This window comes from Aptenodytes patagonicus, chromosome 7 (genome assembly GCF_965638725.1).
Source record: "Aptenodytes patagonicus chromosome 7, bAptPat1.pri.cur, whole genome shotgun sequence".
Taxonomy (NCBI): domain Eukaryota; kingdom Metazoa; phylum Chordata; class Aves; order Sphenisciformes; family Spheniscidae; genus Aptenodytes; species Aptenodytes patagonicus.
Window position 1 is genome coordinate 71,498,829 of NC_134955.1, and position 12,574 is coordinate 71,511,402.

The following is a 12,574-nucleotide window of genomic DNA, read 5'->3' on the forward strand; positions in this document are numbered from 1 at the left end:
TCTAGTCACCTCAATGCCAGACTATGTTGGCAGCATATGCAAACCTCCAAATTAAATGAAAAATTGTCCTTTAGTTGGCAACTGAAGCAAGCAAACAGATAAACATAGAAACCCAATGACTTGCACTGCTCTAGAAATCTTGTAAATCTATCATCATTTGTTTATGAGGTTAAAAAAAAAATTATGAAACAAGCATGCAGATGATTAAGCTTCTGAACAAGAGGGCAGAGAAAAGAATAGATCATCTGAAACCAGGAGCCATCAAAATTTGAAGAAAAATTTGTAAGCTGGTTTGAGATTTCACTGATATTTTGAAATTTGAAACTGCAACTATATTTCTGAAGTTTTTGCTTGCCTGATTCTATCCTACAGCAGTTAGAAAATACCTTTAAAAGATAGGGGGATTGTGAAAACTCTCTTTTTTTCCCCTGCTTGTTTTAGCTCCTAACCATCAAATTCTGATGTTGAAGCAATGTTCACAGCCATACTTATTTAGAACCTGCACAAAGAGCCAGAACTAGCATTTTATTTCACTAGCATTACGTTAATTATGGAGTAAGGTCTTCTGTCTTACTTCCAAATTAAATACCAGTTCATCAGGATTTAGCCATTTATTTAGTTTTACACATTGTGGATAAACCCATAAGTCAATGGAATTACTTGACAGCCATGAAATACCAATATACAGTTTTGGATGATCCTGGGCCTTATTTACTGTTGTAGACCAAAATATAAATAAAGTGAACTCTTCAAAAAAACTCTGAAACATCATTCTCAGATAAAACCTTGAAATTTTGCTCATCACAACTAAAAAAAAAAAATTAGTTGATAAATATATAATAAAAACAGCCCAGCACGTAGGGCAGAGCAAAAGGAGCAGCCCCTGAACCCGGGAGTCCATCAGCATTCAAAAAGGCTAATAGCAAAATTACCCAAACCACTAAAATTGCACCCCTATGTCCTCATGCTCTGTTAATGGTCAAATGATTAGAAGCGCCCAGTCGTGGAAATTCTACTGCTAAGGATCCCCTTATAGCCTGCAGTCATTTACTCATTGCCAGTAGCACGTACAATATATATGGCTCACTATTACCATTCTTACTTTGCTGCTTTTTTATCAGCTTTTGCGTATCATGATATCACCTTAGTTGACAAGTGCATATGTGGATAGACACACAAAAAGGGAAAAAGAAAACAGCTGAAGAAATGGAAAAGATAAAAATCTGTTGAAGTCAAATTGAGTTTTTATATTAGAATCGGCTTAATCAGGTGCATCATCTATGACTACTGGAGGAGGAAAAAATCTGCTGGAATGAAGAACACAACTTTAGCTATGCACGCTTGCTTTTTTCAGAATTTAGAAAAAGAAAATCAGATGTTAATGATAGCTGTTTCGAAAGGGAAAAAAGTAGTGTACATCACAACTGTGAATTGTGAACGCCTTTGCTATTGCATTGTCTGCAAAGGTTCCTTATTCCTAATGAACGGTTTTAGTGTCATGAAGAATACATCTAATCATGCTTGTAAGGTGAAGAATATTCCAAATTTCAAAATAACATGTTTAGATGCAGAGATGGGCAAAAAGAATCATAGAATCATAGAATCATTGAGGTTGGAAAAGACCTCTAAGATCATCGAGTCCAACCATCAACGCAACACCACCATGACCACTAAGCCATGTCCCTAAGTGCCTCATCTACACGTCTTTTAAATACCTCCAGGGATGGGGACTCCACCACTTCCCTGGGCAGCCTGTTCCAATGTTTCACCACTCTTTCAGTAAAGACATTTTTCCTCATGTCCAAAGAGCATGGTCATGTCCAAAGAAGCAGGTCATTTAAAAAGGAAAGTGATTCAGTTATGAACAGCAATATTTTGAACAGTTTAAAACCATTATCAGTGGACTGATTTTTTTTTGGCTTCAGAGATATTGGACTTAGAGGAGACAATCCAGTCGGGAATCACAATGCATTTTGCCTGTGAAAACTGCAGTTTGCCTATGAAATCTGGAGTCACTTCTCAGATAACCCATTGCTTGAAACAACAGAAGAACGTGTACAGAGAGATGAGCAATTCTCATCTCAAGAGAATTTGTTATCTAAAGAGGAGGGAATATTTTGCATTAACCAAGAAGTATTGTTAATTTTGAGTATTCATTTGAGTATTGTTCTTGTTGTATAGGCTCCATACAAGATACATGTCATCTTTATCACCTGAATTTCAGTTTGCGATAGATAATTAATTAAAATACCAATGGAGGGTTGGAGGGTTGTCTTTTTTTTTTTGTGTGTGGTTTTTTTTTTCTTTTTTTCATCATCAGTCATGGCCTTGGACTTGAGTATGTTTTGAAGTGGTAGTAAAATTCTTGTAGAAGGAAAATCTATATCAGATTGTCAGGATCAATTGGATTACCCTCTCATCAAACGTGTTAGGACACTTGAAAAGTCTGAAGGTACAGCATGTACTGAGTGGCTTTGAATGGAATATTCTCTGGGGAGCATATGCTCCACAGGGTGCCATATTTTGACTGTGAAAAAATTTCATAAAGCTTTTCTTTAGTTTTCTTATGCCAGAATGTGCTCGTTTCCTTTCTTTGCATGAGTCACGTATTTGTGAAGATGTTTCTAACAGCTGATGACTGGCTCACGCTGAGTTATGAAGTGATTAAAGCAGCCTTGATTCTTTGGACAACGATCAACTTCAGCAAAAAACCACACAACTCATGGAGCTTGCATTAAATTGTAGCTAAAAAAATAAAAAGAGAAGATTTTTGAATCAGCATTTTTAAGTATTCTTTGGAATAAAATACTGATCTATTACAATGAAATAGCAGGACCGTTTGAATACGATGTGGACTTGTATGTTCTCGTTAACACCATCATCAAGTCTTTCAAATCATATGCACAAGGCTTGAGAGACCAGTTCAGTGTAATTGAATTCAAGGCAAAGCCTACAGACTGAAGAGGCTGATTACAGACACAGCAATAGAAGTGTGAAACTATGGAGCATTTGTCTAATGACTTTTTGAGGAATTGCTGGTGAAGCTGTTCTTCAAGGACAGCAGAGGACTGAAGGCAAAATATACGTGCCCATTATTGACTCTTTGACTGATAGTTCAGCATAAAGAAACAAAGCACATTAAAACAGCTACAAAACTGCATGATACACGTGTTAGGGAAATAACAGAGGAGTGCGAGACGTTTCTTTATCATAACTGAGGAAAAATGTGTCTTCTTTCTGAGTGTAATTATGTCGTGGTTTAACCTCAGCCGGCACCTGAGCCCCACCCAGCCGCTCGCTCACTCCCCCCCACCCCAGTGGAATGGGGGAGAGAATTGGAAGAGTAAAAGTGAGAACACTCGTGGGTTGAGATAAGAACAGTTTAATAATTGAAATAAAATGAAGTAAAATAGGAATAATAATAATAATAATAATAATAATAATAATAATAATAATAATAATAGAATATGCAAAGCAAGTGATGCACGACACAATTGCTCACCACCCGCCAAACGATGCCCAGCCAGTCCCCGAGCAGCAGCCCCCCCAGCCAACTCCCCCCAGTTTATGTACTGAGCATGACGTCCCATGGTATGGAATGTCCCTCTGGCCAGTTGGGGTCAGCTGTCCTGGCTGTGCCCCCTCCCAGCTTCTTGTGCACCTCCAGCCTGCTCAGTCGGTAGAACATGGGAAGCTGAAAAGCCCTTGACTAGTGTAAGCACTGCTCAGCAACAACTAAAACATCGGTGTGTTATCAACATTGTTCTCATCCTAAATCCAAAACACAGCACTGTACCAGCTACTAGGAAGAAAATTAACTCTATCCCAGATGAAACCAGGACAAATTAGTTCAACACATTATGTCTTAGTAATAAAATATCCAAGTCTAGTCTTCATTTTGGCAGAAAACAGACAAGCTGGAAACCACTTTCCTAAATACCAATATTGTTTTACAGATTTTCTTGTCTATGACTATCTGCAGTAGCAAACGGTTTTGAAGTAAAAACCAATTCGAAATGAGCAGCACCGCCTTACACTACCAGTTGATGCTAAATTCCCACTGAAGAATATTGAATCCAGTTTTTAAAGAAAACTATATTTTTTCAGAGTTCCTTTGTGATATGCTTGACAAAAAAAATCTCAGAAATAATCTTCTGAATTTTTCTCTCTCTATTTTAATCTTCAAATATAAAAAAATTTCTCACCCGTCACATAAAGAGGTATGTCGCTATGATATGCTAAACAGACACTTAAGCCACTAATCTGTGTTTATAGTAACTTAAGCACCAGACAAGTGTCCTAACAAGTGTTGCTGACTCAACGGGAAGATCATCATGCATCCATCAGGAGGGAGTGTGGAGACTAATGTCCTGGTTTAATTAAAAACCAAGCAAATACTTTGGTGAGGGCTGGGGGTAAAGACTGAATAAGAAGGAACCCAGGGAAGAACTGGGCAGAGGAGGTGAGATGTATGAATGATTTGATTTTGTTTCTACCTAAAATACATGTGCTACTGCACAAGAAATTCTCGGGCAAATACAGATTTTATTGACTTTTACCTTTACAAGGGCAGAGGAAAAGATAAAGGCAACATATGATACATCCCTTTTCTGTGGAAATAGCAGCCGAAAATTTGGGGAATGGTTTGTACCCAGCAATCTTCTCAAGGACACCCACAAGGCAGGAGAAAGCTGTTCCCCGGCTGCCCAGGTTGGGTGAGGAGTTCAAGTGGTACGTGTGAAGAAGAATTGCAGCCACTAGCATTCAGCAAGGTCATGCTGTCCTCTCTGTTTGGAGGTCAGTGGGAAGCGAGCACAGAGTCTGCAACCCATGCTTTGATTAGTGTTTTTGGGTCTTTGTTCCCACCAGAAGTCTCCTCACCTGTTGTTACCCCATTTTCATCACTAAGGAAAAAAGTTTCATAGCGAACATCAATGCAGAGTCAGGGCCTGGGAAACCTTCTTTGTCCTGCTGTCAGACGCAGAGGAAGAACACAGCCCAACAGCCAAGAAACTAATTTATTTGATTTTTAATAATTCTGAGGAGCAAGAAAAGTTAAACAAACACACACACACTTAATGTTTTTGCTGTTAGAAATTTTGATCCAGAGCTGCACCATTATTGTTTTAATTTGTGCAAGGCAATCTGCTATTTTTGATCGTTTCAGTGGAAGGACTCGGGAAGATGGCAGCCCAGACATCCATCTGGACTACAGTTAATATAAAATAATGCATGCCTCAGCTGTTTTATTGCTGGTAAGAGTATGAGCACTGGGAAGAAAGATGTTCTGCTTGCTCGTTGTATAAAATACTGACTTTTTTTCTACACATAAAACAGCTTCTAAAGGTATCAGCTGAGAAAGGACTAGCACACAGGACATCAGCTTAATCCTGTTTTGTTCTTGATTATTCAGTTTGCAGTTGTGGGTAGGAGTCCCAACACAAAACATCAGATGTATGCCAAAGGTACCTTAGAAGGATATCTGGTCCATCGCTTTCTGTCCCCCTCACCTCCAGCAGAATCAATTCCACCTATGTCCTTCCTCACAGATATATGTTGGATATTTTTCCTGGTAATCAATGATGGAAGTTCTACTACTTCCCCAGGTAATTTTATAAGAATAATTTCCACCCTACCACTAGACTGCTTTCCTAACGTTTAGAAATACACTAAGTTTGTCCAGCTGAAGAAGTGGTAAATGATAGCCCTTTCTCTGAGGATTTAAGCAGTATATTACCCCGGACGGGATTTCCTTCCTAATGTTTGATTTTAAGAATAACAGCTGTTCTTACATGAAATTCAGCACTAAATGAGCCATCCAGCTAATCTACTCAGAGCATCAATCTTAGCCCAAGCATTGCCTTTAACACCTGCTCAGCTCTTTCCTGCAGTTCACTGGTGGGTGACTGGTCTCCATCCCTCAGATGAAGTCCCTGGACAGGGGGGTTAGTTTGTCCCTAAGGCCCATGAGTTGACCTTCAGGATCTTTCTCTCCTTCTCCAGGGTGGAGCCTCTAGACCCACTGGGAACCCTTCTAAGGTACTTCACAAACATCTTCATTTCAAGTATATCAGTCATCCTTGTTGTCAGGGATGCTGATGAAGTTTTGCTGGTTTAATCAGCTGAGGATCTGGCACGGATCCTGTAAGATTTGGAACCAAGTCACATTTCTTTGCCTGCCTTTGGGTTTACAGCACACTGGTGGGTCTTCTCCCAACTGTCCTTCCCTGACTGCCGGCAGCCCAATGCAACAGGTCCGAATGTGGCCAGATTGGATGATTTCAGCCATGCAATGTGACTTACTGCTCTAATTCTCCCAGAGGCTGGAGGTTTTCTGTTCTTTTTGGAAACAGAAGAATCCCATTTTTTTCCGATAAGAAAGTGTAACAGCAGGGCTGTAGTTCTAGCTGAAAACCTATAGGAACTATCAGTGTGAGTTTGCACTGTAGAAAGCAAATACAAAACTTCATCAGGATAATTTGTAGCTCCAAAGACTTGAAACTTTTCTATTATACAATATACTCTGAGAGATACTCTCCAGCTGACCCCTCCCTTGGAATTGGGCTGTGTAATCATGATCACACAAGAGTGCACTGATGTATCTTCATTGCCATCCCTGTGGCTCCTGGTGTCTGTGACTCCTCACACAAATCAGCATCCATAGCTTTACTTATTGTAAGGAACATAAACGGATGGTTTCCACTAGAAGCAGCATAGGAGAATAACCATCTCTCTAAAGGGTGGCTTCTCACGGCCCTGAGAGGTGAGGCACCAGGACTGCAAAACACCTGGGAGTCCTGGTCACTCGCAGTCCACTAGAAATAAACTACCTACGTACAAATCATCAACGATAAGTAACTCCGATTATTTAAGGACTTTTTTAGTGGTAGCATCTTAATCCCATTACATTTCCCTTTCCTCCCCCCCCCCCCAGTTATGAAGGGCTTTTTGTGAAGAACAAGCCAGTATGGAGACTAAAACTACATGTTAGGTAGGCAAAGCCAACCCTTCCAACCAACATTTCTACGATAAATAGGGGTTTTTTAGCCCTGTTCTCTCTGCACATATCCCTGGACACGTGAGCAAAAAAAAGTAAAATGTTTGTGCCACTTGCTAACCCAAGAGGCAGGGAGATGCACAGAGTAGCCAATGCAGTTACCCAGAGAGCAGCCAGAGCCCCAGACCCCAAGCTTGAGCCCTGCCCTGGCGCTCCTGGGAGCTGCTCTGTCCTGAGCCATCAATCCCAGGCACATTCATGGCACGTGGCTGCTCTCCAGGGCACAGTTAAACTTTTCAATGTGGCCTTTGGTTTTGGACCCATTCATGAAATTTTTTACAGTGAGGGTGGTGAGACACTGGCCCAGGTTGCCCGGAGAGGTGGTGGATGCCCCATCCCTGGAAACATTCCAGGTCAGGTTGGACGGGGCTCTGAGCAACCTGGTCTAGTTGAAGATGGCCCTGCCCACGGCAGGGGGGTTGGACTAGATGGCCTTGAGAGGTCCCTTCCAACCCAAACCATTCTGTGATTTTATGATTCTATAACAAAAAAAAAAAGTCTCATTTTTATTATAATGAATCAGTAATACAGAATAAGTATAAAAGAGACACTCTTGGTGGGCAGCTTTTCCTTGGTAAACAACAGTATCAAACTTCCCAAGAACTTCCCCAGCTGATTATCTGATCTCTTACTGCAATGATTCCAGCAGCTGTCAAAATCAAACATAAAGGAGCTTTAAACCACCTTTTTAAAGACTGAAAAGCATTTTCGTAGATTTAAGAGTCCTTCAAACCCAATTATCGAATCAAAATGCAGTTGCAGCCATTCTAACATCTCTTCAGAAGTATAAAAACGCCCATGTATAACTAATCACTCATCAGCTTGCATAGTAAATGCTTTCCCAGCGTGCGCTTTATGACCGCATGTGTGAATTAAAAGTGAAATGCGGTTCTTAGCATTCACCTATAGCCACAAAGAAGGCTATAATGTTCCCCCAGCTGCAAAAACACGAGCCCAGATCCCACAAGCCACGCGAGAAGCTCTCAGCAGGTGAAGCCAAGTGGGAGCTTTTCAACAGGCCCACCAGCTAAGACCTCCATCAGCAGGTGTAGAGAGAGAGAGATATGAGAATGTATATGTATAGAAATAGGTGTATGTATATGTATATTTATATATGGATGTGTGTATATGTATAGAAATCAGTGGGTAGTGAAGTAACACTATGATGTGATTAGCAGCCATGCCAGTACATAATAAGAAAGCTTATGGTTTTTCAAAGCAAGATTCCCGTCTTGGAGAGCCCAGACATGTCCCACCTCGCAGACCTGGAAACCTGGTTTAAAAGCTTGAATAAGCTGCAACTAATATCAGTTGTTAATAGCTACCTTCCCTGCTGTCAGTACAGCCCCGTGGATTTACACTCTCTGATGCTGCTGCCTCCTAAATGCTTACTCTGGGGAAAAGCCTTAGCGTATTTCACATGTTTATTACTGTCATATCTTACTACAAGCAGATTCACCGCTGGTGCGAATTGTTGTGGCTCTGTGAAGTTAACACCCAGGTCTTTTCATAAATGCATATACATGGCATTATACATCACCTCTGTCCTCATGTATACACATTTATATATAGCACATAGGAATAATGATTCAAGCACCAAATTCTCAGCTAATATCACTTGGTGTACTTCTCTCAATCAATATCATTAAATATATCTCACCCTACTGCCGTTTTCCTTGTGTTTATTAGCGTTGATGGAAGTAAAAATATTGCAGCACATAAAGGGCCAGATGCCTGAAATACAAAGTGTTAGTGGTCCTAAAAGTACACTATGGCATCATTCCCTAAATTATAAAATAATTTGATTAATTTCTCAACAGGCTACTTTTTGGTTTGTTTACTTATTCTTGTTACTACATTTGTGTCTGTCCTCCAACCTTATATTAAAGGCAAATAAAAACCCAATGTCTTGTCTTATTCCTGCTTTTAATTACTTGTGCCTGCAAATAATGATTTAGGCTCCCACATATATTTCTAGGCAGCATCATTATTTATTTCATTTTCTTCCTTCACTTTGCCTCACTCTTAAGTTTGTTATTGTTTTGCATTTTTTGTACCTTTTTCTTTTTTCCCAGAAGTCAAGAAAACATTTCCTGTAGAATCTTTCCTATTCCTGGACCACCATCATGGCAGGAAAATAAAATTCTTATTAAAAGCCATGCAACTTACTTTTGCTTACTGACATAACCTACTTGAAAATCAATAAGAATTAAATTCTGCACATAAAAATATTACTAGAGTTTTATAGGGTTTCTTTAAGGCCACATTTAATTAATAACGCTAGATTGCTTTTTTGGTTTTTTTTTTGCCATCCCATAAAAATGAAAGAAAAAGAAGTTTAATGAGTAATTATTAGAAGAGCAAACAGTATCAGAAGGGATATTTGTATTGCAGTATAAAGTATTTTTGCCCAAGGAAAGAAATAACATAAGGTTAATTGAGGAGGGAAAAAGAGCTGCTGGGCAATACACAGGCCTGGAAAGGTGAGGAAGAAAGAAACCAGAGCAAGAAGTGATTTAATTCAGTGCAAAGGACTGTGTGCAAAATAGGCATAAGCGGTTGGGTACCAAACACAATCCGCATGTCCAGAAATTGTGCTGAGAGGGGCTGTAATAAGAACAAGGCCAGAGCAAGTGAACAAGAGACTTATTTGGAAATGAGTGTTTTCTATTTGGGGACTCACGCGTCCCTGGAATGTTTTGCTATTTTTTTAAATAGCAATATTTCTAAAATTGTCTGGAAAAATATGACAGATCCCTGAGCACTTCCCGCTTAGGGCCAGGAGGGCATTTGCCATCATGATAGAGATGAGGAGAGAGAAACCAAAGGGCTGTCCAGGACAGAGAATGTTCGTCATCGGCACGGAGGGACCGGAGGAGAGTCTGCCTCTTCTCTTTAGGGACAGACTGACCTGCAGAAAAAAGGAAGAACAGAAAGAAAAAGAATTGTCACTTTCTCCGTAAAACACTGCTTTTAAGGTCTCTCCATCAATTAATTTCCTTTGGAAATATGGAGGATTTGGATCATTTCCTTAGGATCTGCTGGATTTTCCTCTCTTTAACACCAGCCCTGCCCTGGTCTGGCTCCAGTGACTTCGGCAGAAATACTGCTGATCTTCATAAAAGTCAGGGCCTGTATGTACATGCTCAGATTTCCTCTCAGGAAAGAGTTCTTTAGCCAACATGCCACAAAGGTCAGAAATTGAAAATCAAATTGCTTTCTGCTTCAGGTAGCACAGTAAATGGTACTGGGTTTACAGTTTCAAAATGCCTGAAAGATTGAAACCACTACTCTGTGCACTTCCTCCAAGTGATATTGGTTGAACCAAGACCAGACCTCATCCCAGGCTGTTATTAACATTGGGTGGACAGCTCTTTGCCTAAGGGACAACAACAGGGGAAAGTGGGCTTGGGTTTTTTTGTTTTGGTTTCGGGTTTTTTTTGTTGTTTGTTTGTTTGTTTTAATGAAAGAAAGGTTTGCAGAGAAATGATGGAGAGAAATTGCATCTGATTCCCACCCCCCCTCCTAGGTGGTGAAATCTAATACCTTTGATTGATGACACCAATAGCAACCATCCCATTAGGACAGCATCTCACCCTGTGGTCGCTTCATCCAGAGGGATGGTGTATACGGGCATGTTTGGACCTCGCAGCCTTAGGTGTTCGGTAAATAATTTGCTAACTTGCTAGGTTAGTAATGTTTCAGCTACTTTTACTTCGAGCTTCTGTTTGAATATGTCTTTACCCACCATAAACTGATGCAACAGCATGACAGACAGGCTCCTGACATTTCTGCAAACCACTCCAAGCCTGAATATAATAGGAAAGAGTAATTTTGGTTTTTCAGATAGCTTAATTTAGAGCACAACAGGTATGATTGCGGCACATCTGTTACACTTTCATCCCATCGGTTACAGGGCCCATGACGTGTCATCTGAGAAGGATGAGGCAGGGTATGTTGGCCTTGGCAGGGTTTTCCATTAATGTGCTGTTGCTCCAGGATCCAAGCAAGCTCACGGAGAGCTGAGTGTGCTGTTGTGGCATCCTCTGTATTGTATACTTGCAAGTACGCCAGGCAGGGGCTGGGTTTTTGTATGTGAGATTCTTGTAACTACAGGTCCATTAGAATTTGACAATTTAATGAATGGGAAAGCCATTTTTCATTAGAAATATCTGAATGAAAAATATCTAGTCATTATCTTTGTAATGAAGCCAAATCAATGAGTGGCTTTTCAATGCTAATGTTAATGGGAAACCCAATACCTTGCCTGAGCATTGCGTAAGGTAAGTACTTTGCTACAGCAACTCTAGTATTTGGCTGTAAGCTGAAACTAAGGGGAGGTGAAAACGAGTAGATGGGTGGAAAGTTGCCTGAAAGGAATGTAAATTTGTGGTTCTCATCTAGAATTTTAAAACATGTTTATACATGCAGGCTAATCTTAAATGACACATCAGTCGTTCGTGCTCTGAACGAATGCATTTAATGTATCTTTTCCTTCCAGATCTTTTTTAAAAAACCTCTCATGGTAAAAGTAATGAGTCCCAGAGTTCAGTTGAAGTTAATGACAAACTGACGAAGATAGAAGATAATCAGTCACAACTTGGAGGTATCCCGTATACTACCAGTATTAGACCTCTTTGCCTCAGGAAAGCTATCAATGCTGCTGTGCTTGAATCTATACCAGCTAGAGCCAGTATATGTCTTGAGGAATCATAGAATCATTGAATCATTGAGGTTGGAAAAGACCTCTAAGATCATCGAGTCCAACCGTCAACCCAACACCCCCATGCCCACTAAACCATGTCCCTAAGTGCCTCATCTACACGTCTTTTAAATACCTCCAGGGATGGGGACTCCACCACTTCCCTGGGCAGCCTCTTCCAATGTTTAACCACTCTTTCAGGAAAGAAATTTTTCCTTACATCCAATCTAAACCTCCCCTGCCGCAACTTGAGGCCATAAATTACAGTTTATGCAGACAAAGCACTAAAGAAGAAAGCAAGCTGTGGAAAAACAGAGACACAGAGTGGTGGTTGGTGGAGGAGGTAGTTGCTTTGCTTTGTCTTAAGACAGGAGAAAGGAAATCTTGTTTGTATTGACAGGGGAAGAGCCAGAGGAGAACTTGGAGTTGTACAAGAGGGGATGGGAGGGCGTTGCAGTGATGGGGAGGAAGAGAATAGGAAAACGTGCATGAAAGAATGAGGCATTTGAAAAGCAGTGACTGAAGAAAAGAAAACAAAAGGTGAACCTGAATCTTGCTTTTGTCATTTTTCTCTTAGAAGAAACCAGCAAAATCCTGCACTGAGAAGCAGAGAGAGAAAGCTCCAAGGAGAAAGTCACACGTGGCAAAAAGGTAGCAAGGACGATGGCCACCACACCAGCCTGGGGAAGGCTGGAGTGGGTTAGCCCACAGGAAGGCAGAACTGGAGGGTGAGGAAGAAACGCCTTGGGGAAGAAGTGAGCCTGGCCACCACCAGTGGCTCTGCCAACACAGGTCAAGACTGAAAGGAAGGCAAG